This window comes from Kogia breviceps, chromosome 1 (genome assembly GCF_026419965.1).
Source record: "Kogia breviceps isolate mKogBre1 chromosome 1, mKogBre1 haplotype 1, whole genome shotgun sequence".
NCBI lineage: Eukaryota > Metazoa > Chordata > Mammalia > Artiodactyla > Physeteridae > Kogia > Kogia breviceps.
In genome coordinates this window covers 185,551,253-185,572,081 of record NC_081310.1, presented here as the reverse complement: position 1 = coordinate 185,572,081, position 20,829 = coordinate 185,551,253, and the positions used below count along the sequence as shown (strand labels likewise).

The following is a 20,829-nucleotide window of genomic DNA, read 5'->3' as shown; positions in this document are numbered from 1 at the left end:
GAAGACCCACCTCAGCCAAAAATAAAATATTTTTTAATAAAAGCAAGGTAGAGGATTCAGGTATGGAGTCACATCTCCAAAGCATAGGTGAGGTTTAGAGAGGTAAGTTGCAGAACCAGAACCTCAAACCAGAACTGGCACAATGCCCAGCGCTGTCTCCCAGCAACCCTGTGGTACCAACGCTTTCTCATGGAAGTGAACTTACAGATGCAAATCCTTACCCCAAACCAACCCAGTAAGAGGAGAAGCTTGAGTTCATCTCCATTTCGTCTGGCTCTAGTCCCAGGCCCTTGCCATGAGGTCACACTGCCTGGATACTAACGAGTAAACCAACTTTAAGTGTTTCAAGAGCCCTGTGGGGATTTGGAATACAGTCATTCCCTCTCTGTGTCGCCACCTCCCAAGATGATTCCTGTGCCTTCACCCAGTCGAGTAGTTACCACCAATGCCAGTCATTGTCATCTCTGAGTCAATCTAGACCCCAATTCTAAAGAACCCTAAACACTTAAATTCTGTGAGTGACAGGGCAAGAGGAGGACCGTGTAGAGGAGCTAGAGAGAAGCATTTCTAAAATGTCTCGTGTCTAGTTTTCCCTTTGTGATTATACTGACTCCAGTTCCACAAGAGAATAATTGCATCTAGTTATTGAAAACTGCTCCTGCCAGATGGCTACTGGTGAAAACCAGTGTTCTGACCACAAGGTAATATGAGATTCCTAGCAACTGGCTAGAGCCATGGAAAAATATGTCATCTGTTGGGCAGCTACTCCCTGAGCAGTGAGTGGGTGCCAGGCCCTGGCTGCTGGAAAGGAAGCCAACTCCGGGGTGTGTGGGGGCCATGAGGAGTGCATGAAAATGGTGGTGGCGGCTGGAGAATTCAAGTGTAACTGGCCTTCCTAGGAGCACCATGTGTGGTCAGTTTCCACGGGCAGCTCAGTGCAATGCCCTTGACAATGAGTTGACTATTTTGCTAAGCATTTCCCACCCACCACCATGCATTTATTGGCCATTTTCCCTTGGCCCGAAATGCCGCATCTCTACGCCTCCCCGATCTTTGCCAGCCTACTCCTATTCTTTGTGACGCAGATAGCCATGGTCACCTTTGTGAAGCCTTCTTTGATTTCTGCCTTGAATCAGCATTTGAATCCCTCTTGTGGGCTCCTATAACACCTTCCCTTTAGTTCTAAGTCCCTGTTCATTCAGCGAATATGCATTGTATACCCAATGTGCCATGCCTGTTCTAAGTCTCACACTGTAATGCGGTGCCTAGTTTGCGTCCCCAAGCAGATTGTGAACCCCACGTAGAGGGAATCTCTGCCCTTGGCCTCCAACACAGGACCTGCACATGACTGATCTAGGAATAGCTTAATTTTTGTAGGAGACACATGACTGCTGCCTGACTTAAGGGGCTTCCTTCTAGTGAACACAAATAACTAGAATTCATGGGAAACAAGCATTTCATTGGTGGGGGGGAGGGAGATTATTAATTCCTGTTTAAAGCTGGAGATGATGATGAAAATGATGAAAAGACCCCCCAAAATAGGAAGGCTTCACTCAGGCTTCACTGGGGTGGCTGGCTTTCTTCTCTGTTCTGTACCTGACATTGCAGTGAGGTGAGGTTAACTGCCTTTGGCTGGCTCTGCTTGAAAGCTCCAGGGCCCCCCTTGGTGCCTAGTAACAACCTGACTGCCCAGAATAGTGATTTTGAAGCTGGGTGTGTCTTCTGGGCAGGAAGCCACCAATACCACCGAAGCAGCCAGGGCCTCCCCTTCACTTCCTCTGAGCCAAAACTCCGCCTTCAACTGGGGCCAGTACTTAGTGTTTTGGAGCCCTGTCTTAGGAGCACAAATGGGATGTTTCTAGCAAAGCTAACTCCAGCACTTACGAGGTGTGTGATCTCAGACAAGTCATGTCACCTCTCTGAGCTCCAGTTCCCACACCTGTCTAGTTTCTGTCTCATTCCCAGCTAGGGTCACCCTAGCACAGCACCGAAAGCACAGAAATATTCAATAAATGTTATTGTATCTGAATCTGCTTGGCTAAGGGAAGCTTCAGTGAGTGACTCCTTCTCAGCTGTCCCTTGATCTTGTTCTTTCCTTCTGAGCCCCTCTCTCAAACACCTCTGTCTTCTCGTTTCTCCACATAAAATCCTGTTTTTATCTTCGCACTTCTCCCCATCCCTCTCCTCATTGCTTACCTTATCCACAGGCATTAAACCTCATCATTGAAAAAATTCTACACTTCTTAAAAAAAATCCCAAGTGTTTTAGTTTTTAGGCCAATACTACTGATGTAGTGACCTTTAATTTTTAAGGTTTACATATAGCATGTATCCTGTAAAGTGCACAAATCTTAATTGTGTGACTCGATGAATTTATCCAAAGTGGGCATACTTCTCTAACCACCTTCCAGATGAAGATACAGAATTTAAACAGCTCCCTAGAAGTCTCCCTCATGCCCTTTCCTAGTCATCAACCCCCCCCCCCAGTAACTCTGTTATGATTTCTATAGCTCTAGAGTAGTGTTGCCTGTCTCTGAACCGAGTGGAGTAATACAGTATATACCCTTTTGTGTCCGGCTTCTTATGTGCAACATTATGTCTGTGCAATTCATCTGTCCCCTGAGCATCCTGCTTTTCCATGCCTGTGAACCTGACATGCCTGTTCTTTCTACCAGGAATCTTTTTGTTCTGTCAGCACGCCCCACCCTGGCCTGGCCAGTCTGTACAAGTCCTCTAGACTTAGATTAAACCTCACTCCTTTGGGAAATCCTTCTTGATCACCTCTGGGTTTGAGTCCACCTACCAGCTGTACGACTTTGGCCACGTGTTACTAACCTCTTCATTCCTCATTTTTGTTGGAGATAAGGGTTTCTATATTGCAGAGTACTTGTGAATTTCAAATGAGATAATACATATTAAATACTTAGAACAATACCCGGAACTTAGGAAGTACTTAATAAATATTACATATAACTATTGTGAATACTCTTCTTATTCCCCCAGACCCTTGTACATACCTCATAGTAGCACTTATTTTGATTATTGTTTGTCCCACGATGTGACCTTAATTCTTTGAGCAGGGATTGTATCTTCTTCATTCATTGTAATTTTTTCAACAGTCATTTATGAGTGTGCACTATATTCTGGCACTGAGGGTACAGTGGTGATGGAAGCCTTGAATTTACTTTTTAATGGGAAGAGACAGATAATGAGAAAAATAAAGAGGTGAGATCATTTTGGATAGTGATAAGCTCTAGGAAGGAAGTAAAGCCGTGTGGTGTGAGAGTGGGTTGGAAGTGCCACTGAAGCTGGGTGGGGTGGAGGTCTTCTTGAAGAGGTGATATCTGAGCAAAGACCTGTGGGTGGAAAGGAGCAGGAACGTGCGGAACAGAAGAGAGAACAGCAAGCACAAGGCTCTGGGGTAGGCACAGGAAGCTCAGATACGTCTGAAGAATAACAAAGAGGGCAACGTGGCTGGAGCCCAGTGAGTGAGTGCGTGGGTGGTCCAGAGGAGGTCGGAGAGATGGGCAGGAGCCAGGAGAAGCCACTGAAGGGGTTAAGCAGGGGGCCATTGTTCACCTTTGCCTCCAAGGTACCTAGTACATAATAGACACCTACTGACTGTTGAGTATTGGTGACAACGTGCCCATGACCAGTTAGTCCACAGGAGTGATTCTCAGGTCATTTTCAAGTTAAAACTTCATCATTGTGCCGTGTGCCTCTGGGTTCTTACCAAACCCTACCGGATGGGGAAGAAGTTGCTCAGTTGTCTCTAGATTTTTCTCTTTCCTATCTCATCTCGTCCACCCTTCTTCAGTGACCCAGATTATCTCCACCAGAGATGTGTAACAGAGATGAAGGGAAGGAGGCAAGCCTGGGCTGGTTAGAGAAAAGGCAAGCAGGAAACAGGTTCGGTCAGTTCCTCTCCTTTCTCTGACTCCAAGAAGGGTCCAGGTCTCTGGACAAGCATAATGATGTGGCACAAAGTGGAGGAGGGAGGCTGAGCGGCAGGCGGGGCTGCAGAAAGGGTGGGAAGTGAGGTCGAAGCCCTTGGAGTAGACGGCAGCTGCAGCAGCTCTAGCCCCTAAGGTGTGGCAGGCCAAAGCAGGAGTCCTAGCAGCCAAATGGAGCTGCTGGCAAGGCCTGGGCCGTGACCAGTCAGAGAAGGGAAAGACCAGCCAGTAAATCAGAATGGAAGGGAAGGCTTGCGTCTGAGTGATAGAAATTTACACAACAGCACCAGCCTTTTAGTAACACCCGTGAGACTTTATTTTGTTTTATTTAATTATTTCTAACCTTAATTTTTATGAAATATTACACGTGAGAAAAAAGCACGTAAAACACATGTACAGTACAATGAATGCTTATAAAACAAACATCCATGTAATCGTCACCCAGGTCACGAAATAGAACATTGTCAACACCATCCCCCCAACCCTGCACTCCCCCATCCATTCCAGGTTACAACCTCCTTTAGAGGCAGCCAGTAGCCGGAGTTTTACAATAATCACTTCCTTGATTTTCTTGATAATTTTATCGCCTATGAATCGCACAGAAAGTCTTTTTTAAAAAAATAAATTTATTTAAACATTTTTGGCTGCGTTGGGTCTTCGTTGCTGCACGCGGGCTTTCTCTAGTTGTGGTGAATGGGGGCTACTCTTCGTTGCGGTGGACGTGCTTCTCATCGCGGCGGCACACGGGCTTTAGGGCACAGGCTCAGTGGTGGTGGCGCATGCAGCATGTGGGATGTGGGATGTGGGATCTTCCCGGACCAGGGATTGAACCCCTGTCCCCTGCATTGGCAGGTGGATTCTTAACCACTGCACCGCCAGCGAAGTCCCCACATAGAAAGTCTTAAATTAGGATTTTCTCATGTCAATCCTAAGACTGAAGCCCACAAAGGAGAGCCTCTTTAATATGGAGCCTCCTGTAGTAATCTTGGCAGGCTCTGGGGAGAAGGTAGAGGATTTGCGTTCTTTGGCATTTGGCAGAGAATGCAGTGTTGAGGCTTCTCTCATTCAGCCGGTGTTTCAGTGCTCACTACATTTAAGGCACCTGAAGAGCACTCTTAGGGCCATGCAGATGCACCCCAAACGGAGCCTGCCCCTGGGAGCTTACAGTCAGGCAGAGAAAGCATGGGTAAACATCACAGAGGAGGGTGAGGCCCAAAGAAATCCTCAGATAAGTGCTATGGGAGTTTAGAAGAGGCAGAGATCACTTTTGGCGGCAAGGAGCAGAGCAGGCTTTGTGGAAGAGGTGGATCACTCTCATTCATTCATTATTTTTCAAACATTTTTGAGGGCTGGCAGAGTGCCAGGAAATTAGGTCAAAGGAAACAACAATGAATAAGATAAGGCCCCTGCCTGCTCAGGCCTAATGGTGTAGTTAGCACAGATACAGATGATTCCAATATGGTATGCTTTAAATACCAAGTGTAATGGGAATGATTGGTGCCTGGGGTTGTCAGCAAAGCTTTCAGAGCTGAGATCTAAGCTAGTCCTTGAAGAAAAGGAGTTTGGCAAACAGAGAAGGGAACCACTGAATCTGCAGAGTCACAGAGGTGGGAAGGGACACAAGGACAGTGTTGGCAAAAGGTACAGTTCATGGTGGAGAGGAGAATGGGACTTGACAGTTAGGTTGGATGAGGAGGAAAGCTGTTCTAGGCAAGGGGAACAGCATGAGCAGGGCCGCAGAGACCAGAAACCGTGGTACCTGCTTGCACAATACTAAGTAATTTAGTCTAGCTTCGGCATAAGGTGTGTGATGGAAGTTGTGATGATTTATTTTATTTTATTATTATTTTAAAATCATTTTCTATTTAAAAAACGTTTTGGCTGTGTGTGTCTGTTGCTGCGCCCAGGCTTTCTCTAGTTGTGGCGAGCTAGGGCTACTCTTTGCTGCCATGCGTGGGCTTCTCATTGCAGTGGCTTCTCTCGTTGAGGAGCACGGGCCCTAGGTGCGCGGGCTTCAGTAGTTGTGGCACGCATGCTCTAGGGCGTGTGGGCTTCAGTAGTTGTGGCGCATGGGCTGAGTAGTTGTGGCCCACGGGCTCTGGAGTGCAGGCTCGGTAGCTGCGGCACACAGGCTTAGTTGCTCCGCAACACATGGGATCTTCCTGGACCAGGGATCGAACCTGTGTCCCTTGCATTGGCAGGTGGATTCTTTAACCACTGCTCTACCAGGGAAGTCCCGTGATGGTTAATTTTATATGTCAACTTGGCTGGGCCATGGGGTGCTGAGATATTTGGTCAAACATTATTTTGGATGTGTCTGGATGATATTAATATCTGAGTAGAGAAGATTGCACTCCCTAATGTGGTGGGCCTCGTCCAATCAGTTGAAGGCCTAAATAGAAGAAAAAGCTGACCCACCCTTGAGTAAGAAAGAATTTTTCCTGGCTTTGGACTCAAACTGAAACATTGACTTTTCCTGGGTCTTAAGCCTGGCCATTGGACTGCAACTGAAACATTGGCTCTTCTGGTTCTTAGGCTGTTGGACTTGGACTGGAACTATAGCAGTTCCTGGGTCTACAGCTTGCCAACTCACCCTGCAGATCTTGGGACTTATCAGCCTCCATAATTGTGTGATACATTGTGTATAATAAATCTCTTCAGGTAGATAGATAGATATCTAATAGGAAATATAGATAAACACTATAGATATAGGTAGATGTAGATCTCTGTCTGTCTATCTATCTATCTGTCTGTCTATCTATCTAATCTCCTATTGGTTCTGTTTCTCTGGAGAACTCTGACTAATACAGAAGGGAAAGGGAAATAACTTTGAAAAGGCAAGTTGGTGCCAGATCATGGAGGACATAGAATACCTGGCTAAAGGACTTTGAATTTTATTTTGAAGGCAAAGGAGAAAACACTGGGGTTTCCTGAACTGGGAAGTAACCTAATAAGAATTGAGATCCAGGGAATTCCCTGGCAGTCCAGTGGTTAGGACTTTGTGCTTCCACTGCAGGCAGTAGAGGGAATTTATTGGCTAATATGACTGAAAATTGAAGCAAGACTGTATCCAAGGGCTCAAACAATGCTCCTGGGACTTGGTTTCACTGTCCTATCACTCAGCTCTGTTTTGCCCTCTGTCTTGGACTCATTCTCAGGTAGTCTCTTGCCTCACAGTGGGAAGATGGCTGCCAGCAGTGCCATGAGTGCATCCTGCCCTCAGAAGATAGATTCATTCAACTGGACAGTGCTGACCAAGGCTCAGAATTGACCTAAGGCTCAGTGGTTCTCATTGTGTCATACGCCCATTGCTGAGATGCTGTGGCAAGAGGGCTCTCTAAAATGCTGATTGGCCAAGCATGGGTCACATGTCTATCCCTGCAACTAGAGGTAGACATCTCCTCTAGAGCCACAGGGATTGAGAACTGGGGGAAGGGTTGCCCCAGGAGAAGTGGAAGTGCTGTTACCAAAGGAAGGAGGAACGGACCCTGGGCTGGTAACCACAGGGGAAGGAGGCCTGGAGACCCACAGGCTGCCCCTTCTGCCAATATGAAGCAGCTGCAGCCAGTGGTGCTGTGGGGAAGGGGCACTAGGAGGTGGGGGTCTGGGCTGGCAGCAGGGGAAGGTGTAGACTGGGGTCAAATAGTAATGCTATTGCCTTGGGGGCTGTGAAAATGTTGGGGAGGGTCCTTCTGACAAAAACCTGACAACATGATAGACAAAGTGCTAAGTGAGTCCTTGTCTTCAGAATAAAGGCAAGAAAAGCCAAGTGGGTTGGGTGACACCTCATGAGACATTGCTGCTGATGGAAAGGGCAGACACCGTCTGGGGACACTGATGGAACTGTGAGATGGGATGGAGGAAAGGTCACTGCCAACTGGTCTTGCAGGGGGAGAAAACAATCAGTTTTCCCCCAAGTTTAAGAAATTAAGCTCATGCATTTTTACAAGAGTCAAAAATTTACAGTAGCCAAAAATAACCTAAATTCCAACAGTAGGAGATTGATTGAATAAACATTGTAATGCCCATATAGTAGAATGCAGCCTTTAAAAATGATGCTTTATTTGACATGGAAAGATGCTCACAATGTAGTTTTGAGAGAAATGCAGAGTACAATCTGTCTTTGTGCAACAAATGTGTATACATGGATCTATATCTATGAATATCTGGAAAGGTGTACACCAAAATGTTAATAGTTGGCATCACTTAGGGTAGGACTACAGCTGAAGCTTATCTTCTGATTTCTTTGCAATAAACCTGCTAGGTAGTATGTAGGTCAACTAGAGCCAGCCTCTTGGGTTCAAGTCCCAGCTCTGCTACTGCCTGGCTCGGTGACATTGAGTAAGTCCCTTAACACCTTCGTGCATCAATAAGCGGGGGTAATAGTTCTTAACTTATAGGGTGGTTATGAATTTTACATTACCTACTATTACATGCAAACCTGTTAGCACCATACCTATAGTAAACACTCAAAAAGTGTAGTTATTCTTCTAGTGTAATTAAAAAGTTCAAAAGAAAATATGACTGTTAACTATTTTGGAAATAGGTGTTTTCCTTGGCCAAATAACTGTGGTAGTCATCAATAAACGAACTATTATTAAGATAAGCTATTTCCCTCTAACACTGGGAAACATCTGAGAAAAGAGAGAGGAGGTTCCTATTCTCCCGAAGTTTTCACACTAGCCGGAAAGACACATGATAAACAGGTGCTGTGTGGATAGGATGATCAGGAAGGCAGTGACATTTGAAGGCTGAAAGCCAACGGAAGGTCTGAAGAGGAGGAAGCCAGGAGAAACGGTGAGTGCGAGGCTTTTCGGTGGGGAGGAAGTCTCTAAACCAAAAGACGACCGATGTGGTTGGAGCGAGGGACAGTGGGTTGTTGGCAGAGATGAGAAGCGAGCCCTCAGCTCTCACGCCAAGGCGGAGTGAATACAGGCCTGCGGAGTCAGGAGGCCGTCCACTTGTAGTGTGATCTCGGGCAAGTCACTGACCCTGTTTGAGTAGCCACTGTCTTTCTCTGCAAAATCGCGATGATAAAACTTTGTAAGGTTGCAAGGATCAAAAGACATGTTAGTGGAAGCGCTTCGCAAACGACCGTTTATAGCATTATTACAAATTCAGCGGAACCACTGGAGAAAGAGTTACGGACACCAGCCACCAACTAGCAAGCGGCGCTGGCTGGCGCGTGCGCGTTACGCGGCCAGAGCCCGGGCAGGGGATGAGTTCAGGCCCCGCCCGGAACCGCTCTGCCTCTTTTCGCCTCCCGGTCCCTCCCTTTTCCGCGGGCACCCAACCGTGCGTGTCCTGCGTGCTGACGTCAGGCGCGTGCCCCTGTCCGGCAGCCGAGGAGACCCCGCGCACTGCTGCCAACGCCCCGGCGGAGGAGCTGAGGTGAGTGCGGGGCCCGAGGCTCCCCGCGGGAGCGGCCTCTCCACAGTCCGGTCCCCGCCGCGCCGCCCCCGGCCTCTCCCCGTCCGGGGGCGACACCCCATCTCTGGGATCCCTGGAAGCCTGGGATCGTGGGGCACGCGCGGTGGCGGGGGGGTGCCGGGCTCGCGCGGCGCCGTCCGGGCTCGCGCGGGTCCGGGTTCTGTCGGAGGACGGAGCGGAGGGGGTCGCGGAGGGCAAGGCTGGGGGGGCACAGGTCAGCCAAGAGGCGTGCAGCCGGGACGCCGGGGCCGGGCCGAGGGCGCGGCCGGGGCCGGGCTGTCACCTGGCAGCGGCGGAAGGAAAGGGTCACACCCATCCCGACCGCCCTGCTCCCCTCCCCCCGGCGCTGCGGACCCCTAGGGCGGGCGGCGGTCCGGGGCGCCAGGGACCGCGGAGCCGCTGGCGGGCGCCTGGGGTGTGCGGGGTGGCGGTGACTCGGACTCGCAGGCCGGGTCTGCCCCCCGCGCCCCGGCTTCGACTTCCTGCTTCGCCGGGCGCCGCCGCGGACATTTTGCGGCGGGCGGGGGGAGGGGAGCGGACTGAGAGCGCGGCGGGGAAGTGGCGGCCGGGCAGCGCGCGGCTCGCTGACGGCCCGGGGCTTTGCTTGCTGCTCGCCTCCCTCAGCGGTCCCGCAGCCCGACGCCTTGTCCCGCGGGGTGGGCCTGGTCACCGCTCTTCCGGTCTCCTTTATTCCTGCCTTAGGTCGAGTTTCTAATACCATTTACATTTCCTTCTCCAATTCTCCCTGCCTATTCAGCTGAAGCTTCCCTTTCAGGGAGTTACCTAACCACCTCCCGAAACTGTCGTTCTGCCGTTTGCCTAATTCCTCTCTTTAGGGGGAAATTTTCTTTGTTCTTTTTTTTTTTTTGGTCCCCTTTAAGTCAAAGAGAAATGCAGTGAGGAAGATTACGTCATCGCAATATAAGGGGTGAGAGTTTTTAACTCCTACAAGTCAGGGACTCACTAAATTAAGACAGCATTTTGTTGGCTCGGTTGGGTCACCAGTGTCAGATCCTGCCTGTTTCCCAACTCATCGTATTCAGAGATAATCTTTTGAAATCCTGGCCGTCTCATATGCATCTAAAAGCCAGGAAGGTTTAAAATCTCAAGATGAACTTGTGCCAGGAAATAAAGCGTAAGACAACACTTGCGTAGGCAGTAACTTTTAAAGATCCCTTTGAGTACTGGAATGAAGTTAATTTATTTGTGGAAGCATTTCTTTGGTCCAAAATGACATTCCCAGATTAACTTCTCCCATATGACTTACTGATTCAGAGTATGTACCTAAGTCTACACTCGTGCATTTTTTTGTGGCAAGGGTGTGGTGAAAAGAGAATCAGTTCATTTTACACCTAATCTTTGCTTGCTTGTCACTTTAATTTTGTAATTAAAAACGGGTTTTGGTTTTTTTAACCAAAAAAAACGAGTAAATTTTCAGACTTTGGGGATCACAGTATTTGTTCTCCAGGATGTTAGGTACGTCCAGGGTACTGTAGCACAGAAAAATGATAACATTGTAAAGCAAATGAGATCCAACTGTGTAATGCATTGTTATAAGGATAGTTCATGTTGAAACAAGTATTTTCTTATTGTTTCTCCTTGTTTGTATAGAGAGAACAGATTGCTTGTTAAGGAACACTTAAAAGAAGTGGTAGGTTTAAATCAGCTTTCTGTAGTGTGTAGGTGTTGGTAGACAGACCCAGAAGGTGTCACAGCCTCTTAAAATTTTTGCACGTAATAACTGACACCTGTACTCAGTTGAACTTAATTTTTTGGCAGTCTGAGGCAGGTGGTACAGCCTGGGGTGATCAGGGGCTAAAATCAAATATTGGTGAGATTCTTTTAAAGTCCACCAAGCCCAAATCTTGACTTTTTTGTAACTTCAAGATTTGTTTTCTTTTATTCGGATACTTTTTCCACTTATAATTTTGTGGTATATTATAGAAGCATTTCCAGTTATTTAAAAAATGGTTACACTAATAAAATGTTTTGATCCAAGAAGTGTTGCATTTGGAAAACTTTGAAGTACAATTTATTGTGCTACCTGTCTGGGAGTAGTACTTATAGCCATTCTTGGAAGTAAAAGTCAAATTGTACTTTATTTGTAGATATATTTTAAATGCATTTATCATTTTAGGGTCTTTTTTGAGAGGGCAAAGAATGTTTAATGAGGAACACTTCAGGCTACAGAGCTTCCTCTGCTGGGGAAGAAGGGGTTAATATTTTGTTAACTTATGTCCCATAAATAGATCTATATATTCTCCTGTATTAAAGGACTTCATTCTAGGCTTTAAATATTCAGTATTCTCTTCCAAGTCTATTAGTTTCTCCCACTAGAATGTAAGTCTATGAAGGCAGGGATTTTCACCTGGTATGGTCACCCCTGTATCCCTGGCACCTAGAATAGTGCCAGACCCATGATGTGTGTCAAGAAATGTTTGTCAAATGAATGAATGTGATGTCTGAGGGTTAATATTTTCACTTTCTGCATATTCTGTAGGCCTGTGTACTGTTTTTCCTGAGACCTCTTTTGTGCTAGGTCAGCCATATTCATATTTGGGCTCATTGAAGTGATGATTACTCATCTACTTTTGTTTGACCATATCCATCTGTTTAGTCCTATATCTTCTGCAGCTGTACTGTCTGAACAGTTAACCATTGCTTAGAAAATCTTTTCTGATGACCACTTCTTATTCTCCTAAAAATTATTCAGACTTTAATGTTTGTTTCCTTCCTGTATTTCTTTGTTTGAAATAGCAGTTTAATTTTTCCACTTCTTCCCCTCAACTCAACAGTAGCAAATTCCTGGTCATGTTATGCTTTGTCCCTTACGTTTCTACTTTTAATTACTCATCCCTTCAGTCCAAAATATTTTTGCTAAAGCAATTTTCATTACTTGTCATTTCAGCTGTGTCTGCCACTGCTGCTATTATGTCCTGGATGTCAGAACTCTTGGTTACTAGTCACCCCTGGGACATTGGTCTCAAACTGCTTATTCCATGAAGTGAAACCCCATTTTGCCACTGAAGTGGTCTCCCATTAAAAAAATTAAAAAAAAATTTTTTTCAACTATTTAGATATTACGCTGAAGTCCAGAACAATTTCTAATATAGCAAAATACTACATATTGTTAAGTCATGGTGTTCACCAAGCCTCAGTGGTCAGTCACCTGCAGAGAACCTCTGTTGCTCACTCTGTTCTTTAACACTTTACACTTTTAACACTTGCATCGTTTTCTCTAAGAGTAAGCCATTTTGATTTGCTATTTTAATTCTGTTGTTGTATGTTCTTGGGAGAGACACTGTTAGTATAGTGATTAAAAGTGTAGACTCTGGAACTAGACTGCTTGGATTTAAATCCTGGCTCTGGCATTTATTAGTTACATGCAATCTGAGTAAAGTCTTTGTCACTCAGTTTACCTTCTGTAGAATAGGGCTGGCAATAGTTTCTACCTCACAGTGTTAGGAGAATCAGTTAATCTAAGGGAAGTACTTAAGACAGTTCACTGGCACTTAGTAAGTGCTCTTGTAGGTGTTTGCCCTTGTTATTATTACAGCCTCTCTTAATGCCCCTACCTTTCAGAAGTTATCTGTGTTTCTCTCAAACATCAACAGTTTAATAACCATCACCCCCCCAGATTAATCTCATGAAACCATAAAAATTAAATGAGGTGAGGATTGGTGTCTGCTTTAAATTTTTATCCATTATCTTAACCAGTGTCATGGAAGTAGGGGTGTAAGTTCTCCAGTATGCAGTATGTAGTCTGTGGACCAGGAGCATAAGCATCAGCTTGGAGCTCCTTAGAAACATCAGGCTCCATCCCAGTCCTACTGAATCAGAATCTGAATTTTAACAAAATCCCCAAGTGATTTTTATGCACATTGATGTTTGAAGCACCTTCTTTAAGACTGCTGGATTTCACAAAAAGTGTTGAATGCTTTATTTTTGTTTTTCCCCCTACTTAAGTATAACCTGGTCTCTTTCAGGCAGTGTATCAGAATTTATTGCAAGGATTGTAATCAGGAAGTGAATGGAAACCTATTTGGCTTTTAAAGGAATGAGTTATAGTTTCTTGCCTGTTGTGTAGAATCACCTCATGTCTGTGCTTATTATCAGGAACTAATGTGTCGTTTAGTTACTGAAGAGTCATTACCCACTTAATAATAACTAAAATAGTCCTAAATTCTAGTTTTAGAACTGCTTGAACTTGAGTTCAGTTACATGTTTGAACGCAATGACTTTTTATGGAAAACTAATTGTTACGAAGAGCATATGATTAGGATCGTTCACATAATTGTTGGTTATGAAAACAGGTGAAATACAAAGTTGGCATTTAGCTGATTAAGTGTAAAAAATGTTTTCTGCTTTTTTTTAAGTAAAATAAACCATATCTCCAATCTCAAGGGAAAAATGTTTTTTAAAAAAAAATTTTATTTACTTATTTATTTATTTTTGGCTGCGTTGGGTCTTTGTTGCTGCGTGTGGGCTTTCTCTAGTTGCAGCAAGAGGGGGCTACTCTTCATTGCTGCGCACGGGCTTCTCACTGTGGTCGCTTCTCTTGTTGTGGAGCACGGGCTCTAGGCCCGTGGGCTTCAGTAGTTGCGGCACAAGGGCTCAGTAGTTGTGGCTCGTGTGCTCTAGAGCGCAGGCTCAGTAGTTGTGGTGCATGGGCTTAGTTGCTCCGTGGCTTGTGGGGTCTTCCTGGACCAGGGCTCAAACCTGTGTCACCTGCATTGGCAGGCAGTTTCTTAACCACTGTACCACCAGGGACGTCCCAAGGGAAAATGTTAATAACTAAAATCCAGTCTTAATATAGCTACCATACTGAAAAAATTACTGCTATTTTTAAAGGACTTGATTGAATTTTTCTTTTTTCTTACACTATTTGACGTAGCAGTGTATTCTCTGGAGCAGTGTTTCCTAACCCTTTTCAAATCAAGGGAGACATAGAAAAATATTGTATGCTACACTGGAGTAAATGGATAAGACTATTCTTGGCTTGCTAGAGGTGCTGCAGCCCCAGGAGAGCTGGGGGATCAATGTCTCAGGCACACCTGTGTCCATTCTCTGTGTCCCAAATGGCAATATGGAGCTGTCTACTGTTGGATATTAAGCCACAGCCATTGTTTTCAGCTAAAAGGATGATCACTTTTTGTTACTCGTTTTGTAAACAGAAGAGATTGAGACTAACAGATCAAATGAAACCAGAGGGAGAAATGGAGGTGGAATGAAAGAATACCATGTTAATTAGTGTTAAAGAATATGAGATGGTAAATTTTGTAGAAGAAATCATAAGCAAGATTTCAGCTACAATCCATTTGCTTTGTTGGTAGGCAATTTAAGGATATTTGTAATTTTTTTTTTGTTTTGGTTTGCTTTTAAATCTGTTTAAAAGCAGATGAAGAAGAGTAGGAAGTGAAAGAATAAAGTTTCTTAACAAAGAATCATTGTTATGTGTGGTTTCAGGGATTTTCATTCCTAATACAACTTCACTATCGTTACCAGTATTTGTTTCACCAGCTGGATGGTATTTGAGAGGAGCTCAATTTTAGAATCTTCTGAAGTGCAATTAAACCATCTATATATCACTTATTACTTTGCCAGAAAACTATATTTTTATTGTGAAGTTTAACAGTAAGATTTAAAAATAAACTTAGATTTTAAAATGTAAATTTTCATTTATCAGATAACTAGGAACGAATGGATATTTCCTGTGAATATTAGAGTGCTGGGGTTTAAATCAATATCTAATACCCTCATTTGTTTCAGAAAGTGTACAAATAGTATACATACTACAAAATATAAGCTATGAAAATGTTTGAATTATTTTAGGTCTTATGATTTATTTGTTCATAAGGCTAAAGGGAATGTTAGTTCATCCTAAGAGTTTATGATAATCAGTGGAGATGGGGATAAGGGATAATTTAAATTTTAAGAGTAATGCCGGTATTGTTTCTCTGGTGTGTTTCAGAATACCTGGAAGAGATTTCCAAGCGGGTAGGTATCAAATAAATTGGAAGCCCTACTTATTATATCCCCATCTTGGAAATTCATGATGTGTGCAAGATTACTAAAGGTTCATAGAAGTTAGATCGTCAGAGAATCTGTTTAATTCAGTGTTTGTTTTGTTTTTTGTGGTTTTTTTTTGGCTGCACCATGCGGCGTATGAGATCTTCCGTGACCAGGGATGGAATCTGCACCCCCTGCATTGGGAGTGTGGAGTCTTAACCCACTGGACTGCCAGGGAAGTGCTAATTCAGTGTTTCTTAAACTTGTTTGATGACGGTCCTGCCTCCCCCACCAATGGAACACCCTGTAAAGCTTTGAGAAAGTGGACTGGGAGATGCTGGTGTCTCTTGGCTTGTTAATCTCTGTTAGGTTCAGGGGCTGTTGGTGTGGCTTTGCTATGGGTAGAAAAATGGGAAAAATTTTCTCAAGTTACTGAGGCACGTGAAAGGTAGAGACTATAGCAGAGGCCATAGATTATCTATTCTTGCTGTGGCCTAAACCCCACTCAAGAGCTATTGTAAAGAAATTGCTAATATGTAATTCCTTGGGATGGAATTTAGCATTTTACATGTAAAACCCATCGTTGAGGTGTCTGTTGGGGAGTAACTCCATCTCAACTTAAAAATGGGGCGAGGTATTGCAAGGGAAAAGCAGACCATTATTAGGGACTGGGGAAGTGATTGTCCAGTGGCTACAAAGGAAATTTCTGAAATGGAGTCACTGTCTCCAGTTTCCTTTGTTCTTGGATCAGTGATCCTAGTTTAGGTATTTATTGTTTTCCAGTATTCTGAAAAGCTTGCAGTAATTTCAAAGCCATTTTTTTAAAGCTCTGAAAGTCATATAATTTTTAACTATTTTATTTGCGATCCAAAGAGTTTCTGTTTAAAAAATAATAATTGTTAACGTACATGAGAAGTTTTTTAGGAGTTTGTGGTAGTAATCTGTAAGTTTTTTGTATTTTATAATTTGACATATTTCCTTTTCTTTTTCTTGTCATACATACTGCCCAATCCAGTTCTCCCTCACAAGAACAAAAACCCACACCAGATCCCATCTTTTACATTAATTTTTTTTTCTGGTTGCATGTGTTACATGGAAATGAAGATGTATTTGCCTTAAAACTTGTCCTTGATTCTAGTTAAATCAGAGCCAGGAACAGAAAAATCATTTTACTTATTATTGGATAGTTATCTGAGAGAGGTGGGAGAGTGGAGAAGAGACATCATTTTGTGTATCAGGATTGGGGTTAAGGACTTAGGTTGGGCTGTCTTAGTTCTTTTTATTTTTTTTTAATTTTTATTTATTTATTTATTTATTTATTTATTTATTTATTTTTTTTTTGCGGTATGCGGGCCTCTCACTGTTGTGGCCTCTCCCGCTGCGGGGCACAGGCTCCGGACGCACAGGCCTAGCGGCCATGGCTCACGGGCTTAGTTGCTCCGCGGCATGTGGGATCTTCCCGGACCAGGGCACGAACCCGTGTCTCCTGCATCGGCAGGCGGATTCTCAACCACTGCGCCACCAGGGAAGCCCTTAGTTCTTTTTAAAAAATTATTGTCTTTTTAGTAATTTAGTAATTTTTCTTCAGGAGCAAGATTAATTCATGTCTTGGATGTGACACATATGTTGAAGATACAAAAGTTTGTTTTCTGTTGGCACGTTCTTTACCTCTGCTACTTTCAGTTGGAGAAATTGGTATCGTTTCTGCTCTTATAAAAATATCTGTCTCTTGCACTCTGCCTCTCTTTTTTAAAATATGAAGATGAGATGATTCTTTACAAATATTAAAACACACACTAAAAAAGGAAACCTAAGACATAGAAGCAGCTTTTAAAATAGAACTAATCAATGGGAAAGATTTTTTGAAGATGCAGATTCTGGAGATAACTTTTTGGCAATTATGTGATTCCTTAAGTTCATTATACACTATTTTAATTAATTTAAATCTGAGTGAATTGTTCCAAAATTAGCATGTTTTAATTATAAAATGACAGTGTAAGATTGGTTACATTAACTATGTCACTCTGATATAGTTGCAAACACAATGTTGTACACATACTTTGTGGGGATCCTGCTTCTTCTAGGAAAGTATCGTTTTTTAGCTAGTTTAAAAATTGGTAGAGGGACTTCCCTTGGGGCCAAGTGGTTAAGATTCTGTGCTTTCACTGCAAGGAGTGAGGGTTCAATCCCTGGTCAGGGAAGTAAGATCCTGCATGCCATGAGGCCAAAAAAAAAAAAAAAAGTCTGTAGAATTGTGCATTACTAGAACAGAATAGAGAATAGAGTTGCTAGAGATGATACAGGGTATTTATTCCCCAAAATGATGCTGGGTGGCTATTAAACACTTGCTGTTAACTACTTTAGTTGATTCAGACTGTGGAAGTGACTTAAGCTTTAGGAATAGAATCCTTCTCCCTCAGAGGGTATTACATTTTTTGTTTTCTTTTGTTGTTTATCCGGATAGTAATAGATGAGGATTTAGGATATTAGAGGACCCAGTAACAGGTATATTCTGAGTCCAAAGAACAAGTTTTTTTGACTTGCTGCATCTCTAACCCATACTATTTTATTAATTTGTGAATTCAACAACCCTTTGCATGCAGAGTCACTGTTCTAGGTATTGGGGATATAGCAGTGAATACAGTATACCAAAACAGATCTCTGGCCCCCCATGAAATTGACATACTAGTGTGTGAGTTTTGGAGATAAGTGTTTGGCTAAAAATGAAGAAGGAGAGGCAGGGTACAGTGGAGTGCTTCTGGGTTTGTAGAACTTGGGTTGCAGTTTAAAATAAGGTAGTCAGAGGAGTTCTCAACTCCAGAATGACATTTGAGCAAAGATCTCTAGGGGATGTGACTGAATGAGTCATCCAGGGAAGAGCATTCTAGATAGAGGGAATTACTGTAGTCACTCTTAATCAGTGACAGGTACTGTTTTGCTTAATTTTATATGAAGTCTTTAAAAATAGACATTAAACAAATGTATTCCATGATACATCTGGAATATCATTATAGGAACTTAGCTTCTCAAAATATGGTGTATGTATATAATTTCCATAGAAACAATTGATAATCCAGGTAGAAGTTTGTGCTTTGATGTGCTTTGTCTTTGGTTGCAAAGTTTGCTTTAAAAGGCAGATTTGTTGCCAACACATATTGGTTGTTTTTCAGTCTTTGCAACTCTTTGTTGTTTTTGTTTCTCTTGATCTCTTTTAGTGAATAGAACTATACTGTTACTCACTGTTATGCAGCCTGCAGTCATGCCAGCAGCTGTACTGCATTGACATAGAATTTAGTGCAAATGTTATATCATCTCTTATTCTTTGTCAGATTATTTCTTCAAGCACACAGTTGAATGCTTCTGTAGAAGTTCACCCCAGTTAACAGATTTTACATCAAAATTGGTAGGCCGCTTTGATTCAGAATCTTGGTAATCTGGTTTAAAAATGGCTTGTAGTTTGTAAACTAGATTGTATGATGATCTGAATGTAGGTACCTTTGCCTCATTAGATATAACAAAGTCTAACTGATCATGGTTAGTTTTGTAGTTGGCGTCTCACCTGGTAACCTGTTCAAAGAAAGGTTCTCGGTTTGTCACTCATTTTACTGTGTGTGTTGTCTAGGTAATATAGTAACTTTTTTTCCTGCAAATGTTTGCTTGTATGTGGGATTTCTGATACAGACTGGCACGTGATTTCATCCTTGATAGACTTAGGACCAAATTATGGTGTTCTGATTCTGGAAAGGCTATTCTTTTGCATGTTTTCTCACAAGAGCGCTTTAAGAACATAACAGCTTGACCCTAAGATTTCTTTTTCCAACTTCTCCATTTATTATCTGTGGTACAGACCTATCCTGTAATTTCCCAAAGTAAAAAAACCTTCCTTCTTAATTTACTACCTCCTTAAACAAACCCACCCTTCACCCCCAAACTGGTCAACTGTTTCTTCTCTACTGCCATGCAATTACTACCCTAGTGCAGGTCCTTCATGTAAATCTTGGATTATTAAAGTAGTTTCTTAGCTGAGTTCCTGTACTTTTATCTGGTTACCTTTGACAGTTCATCGGAATACAGGTACAAGATTGATATTCCTAAAAAAAACTTGTTCATGGATCAGAAAGAAAAGATAGCCTCCTGTTCCCCACCCACGTTAAATGAAAGTTCCTCTGCTTAGCTTTCAGTCCGTATGACTTGAACTCATTCTCTGTGTGTGTGTGTGTGTGTGTGTGTGTGTTTCTTTCACTTTGCAGGCTAGCACTACTTGTGCCGTTTCTCCTGGTATTCCAACTAGAGATTTATTCTTGTTCTTCTAGACCACCCCCATATTTTATTAATTACTCTTGAAAATCTATGGAACTTGTAGTTCATAGTGTAATTTTGTAGCAGACTACTACAATTGTGTTAATCTCTTCTGCTTATAGCCAGTAAAATATACAAGGTGCTGTATTTCAAGCTATCTAGCATAGTGTTTGGCACAGAGTAGGCATTCAATAAATTACTAAAATGTTTTGAAGACAGGGTTTCTGCCTTATCCAATGTAGTGCTATAATAGGAACTTAAATATTTTGCTGACTTTTATAGCACATAGGGTTGTTTCTTGGAAGAACAGAAGTCTGTAGTAACATGTTTTAAATTCTAAGTTGTGTCCTGAGGCAGTGAAGATTGAATAAGATCCGTTACACACTTGTTTCTTGTTCTTTAACTGATACACACACTCCAGCACAGCTGTTAACTCTTCTTGCGTTTGTTTTTTTACATTTACTATGTTTATGTTTTTATTTACTATGTTGGTAGTCTTCACAACTATTTTTAATATGTATAGCATTTCATCCTCTGGTGTATTGTTACTTAATCATTTTTTTCTGTTGTAATGTTATGGCATTTCAGTGTTTCTTTTTTTTTTTTTTTTTTTGCGGTACGCAGGCCTCTCACTGCTGTGGCCTCTCCCGTTGCGGAGCGCAGGCTCAGCGGCCATGGCTCACGGGCCCAGCCGCTCCGCGGCATGTGGGATCTTCCTGGACCGGGGCATGAACCCGTGTCCCCTGCATCGGCAGGCGGACTCTCAGCCACTGAGCCACCAGGGAAGCCCTCATCGTTTCTTGATAAAGTATTTTCTTCATTTTGGATAAATTATCTGAAGTGGAATTATTTTTTTCAAAAATGGGAATAAAAATGTTTTAATTGTTGAAATACATTGGTAAATTGAGTGATTTACATTGCAGTACTAAGTGGATGAAATGGAATTATTGAGACAAATGATTGAATGTTTTTATGGCTCTTAGAATACAATACAATGCAGGGCATTAAAAAAAAATGCTTACGCTCATGAAATAGATCAGAGTTGGTGAGTGTAGGACTTGATAACTTTTAGACCAGGTTTGCTTGTGGTGTTTTTCTTAATTGTTGAATGTGTTTTGGAGATTTTCATTTTAATTGAT

At 43.0% G+C, this 20,829-nt stretch overlaps 1 protein-coding gene across 4 annotated transcripts in view; it reads left to right on the top strand.

The window, feature by feature from the left end:
- CDC42 (cell division cycle 42) overlaps positions 1-20,829 on the top strand; it is a 61,677-nt gene that overhangs the window by 7,504 nt on the left and 33,344 nt on the right. For 2 of the 4 annotated variants that reach the window (XM_059053563.2, XM_059053568.2), the window contains exon 1: positions 9,266-9,343. The exons of 1 other annotated variant lie outside the window; for it this stretch is intronic. The gene's annotated coding sequence lies outside the window, so the exon portion shown is untranslated. Of the gene's footprint in view, positions 1-9,265; positions 9,344-10,224; positions 10,311-20,829 lie in introns of those variants that run through there. One more of the 4 variants, XM_067015386.1, reaches the window with a different exon arrangement.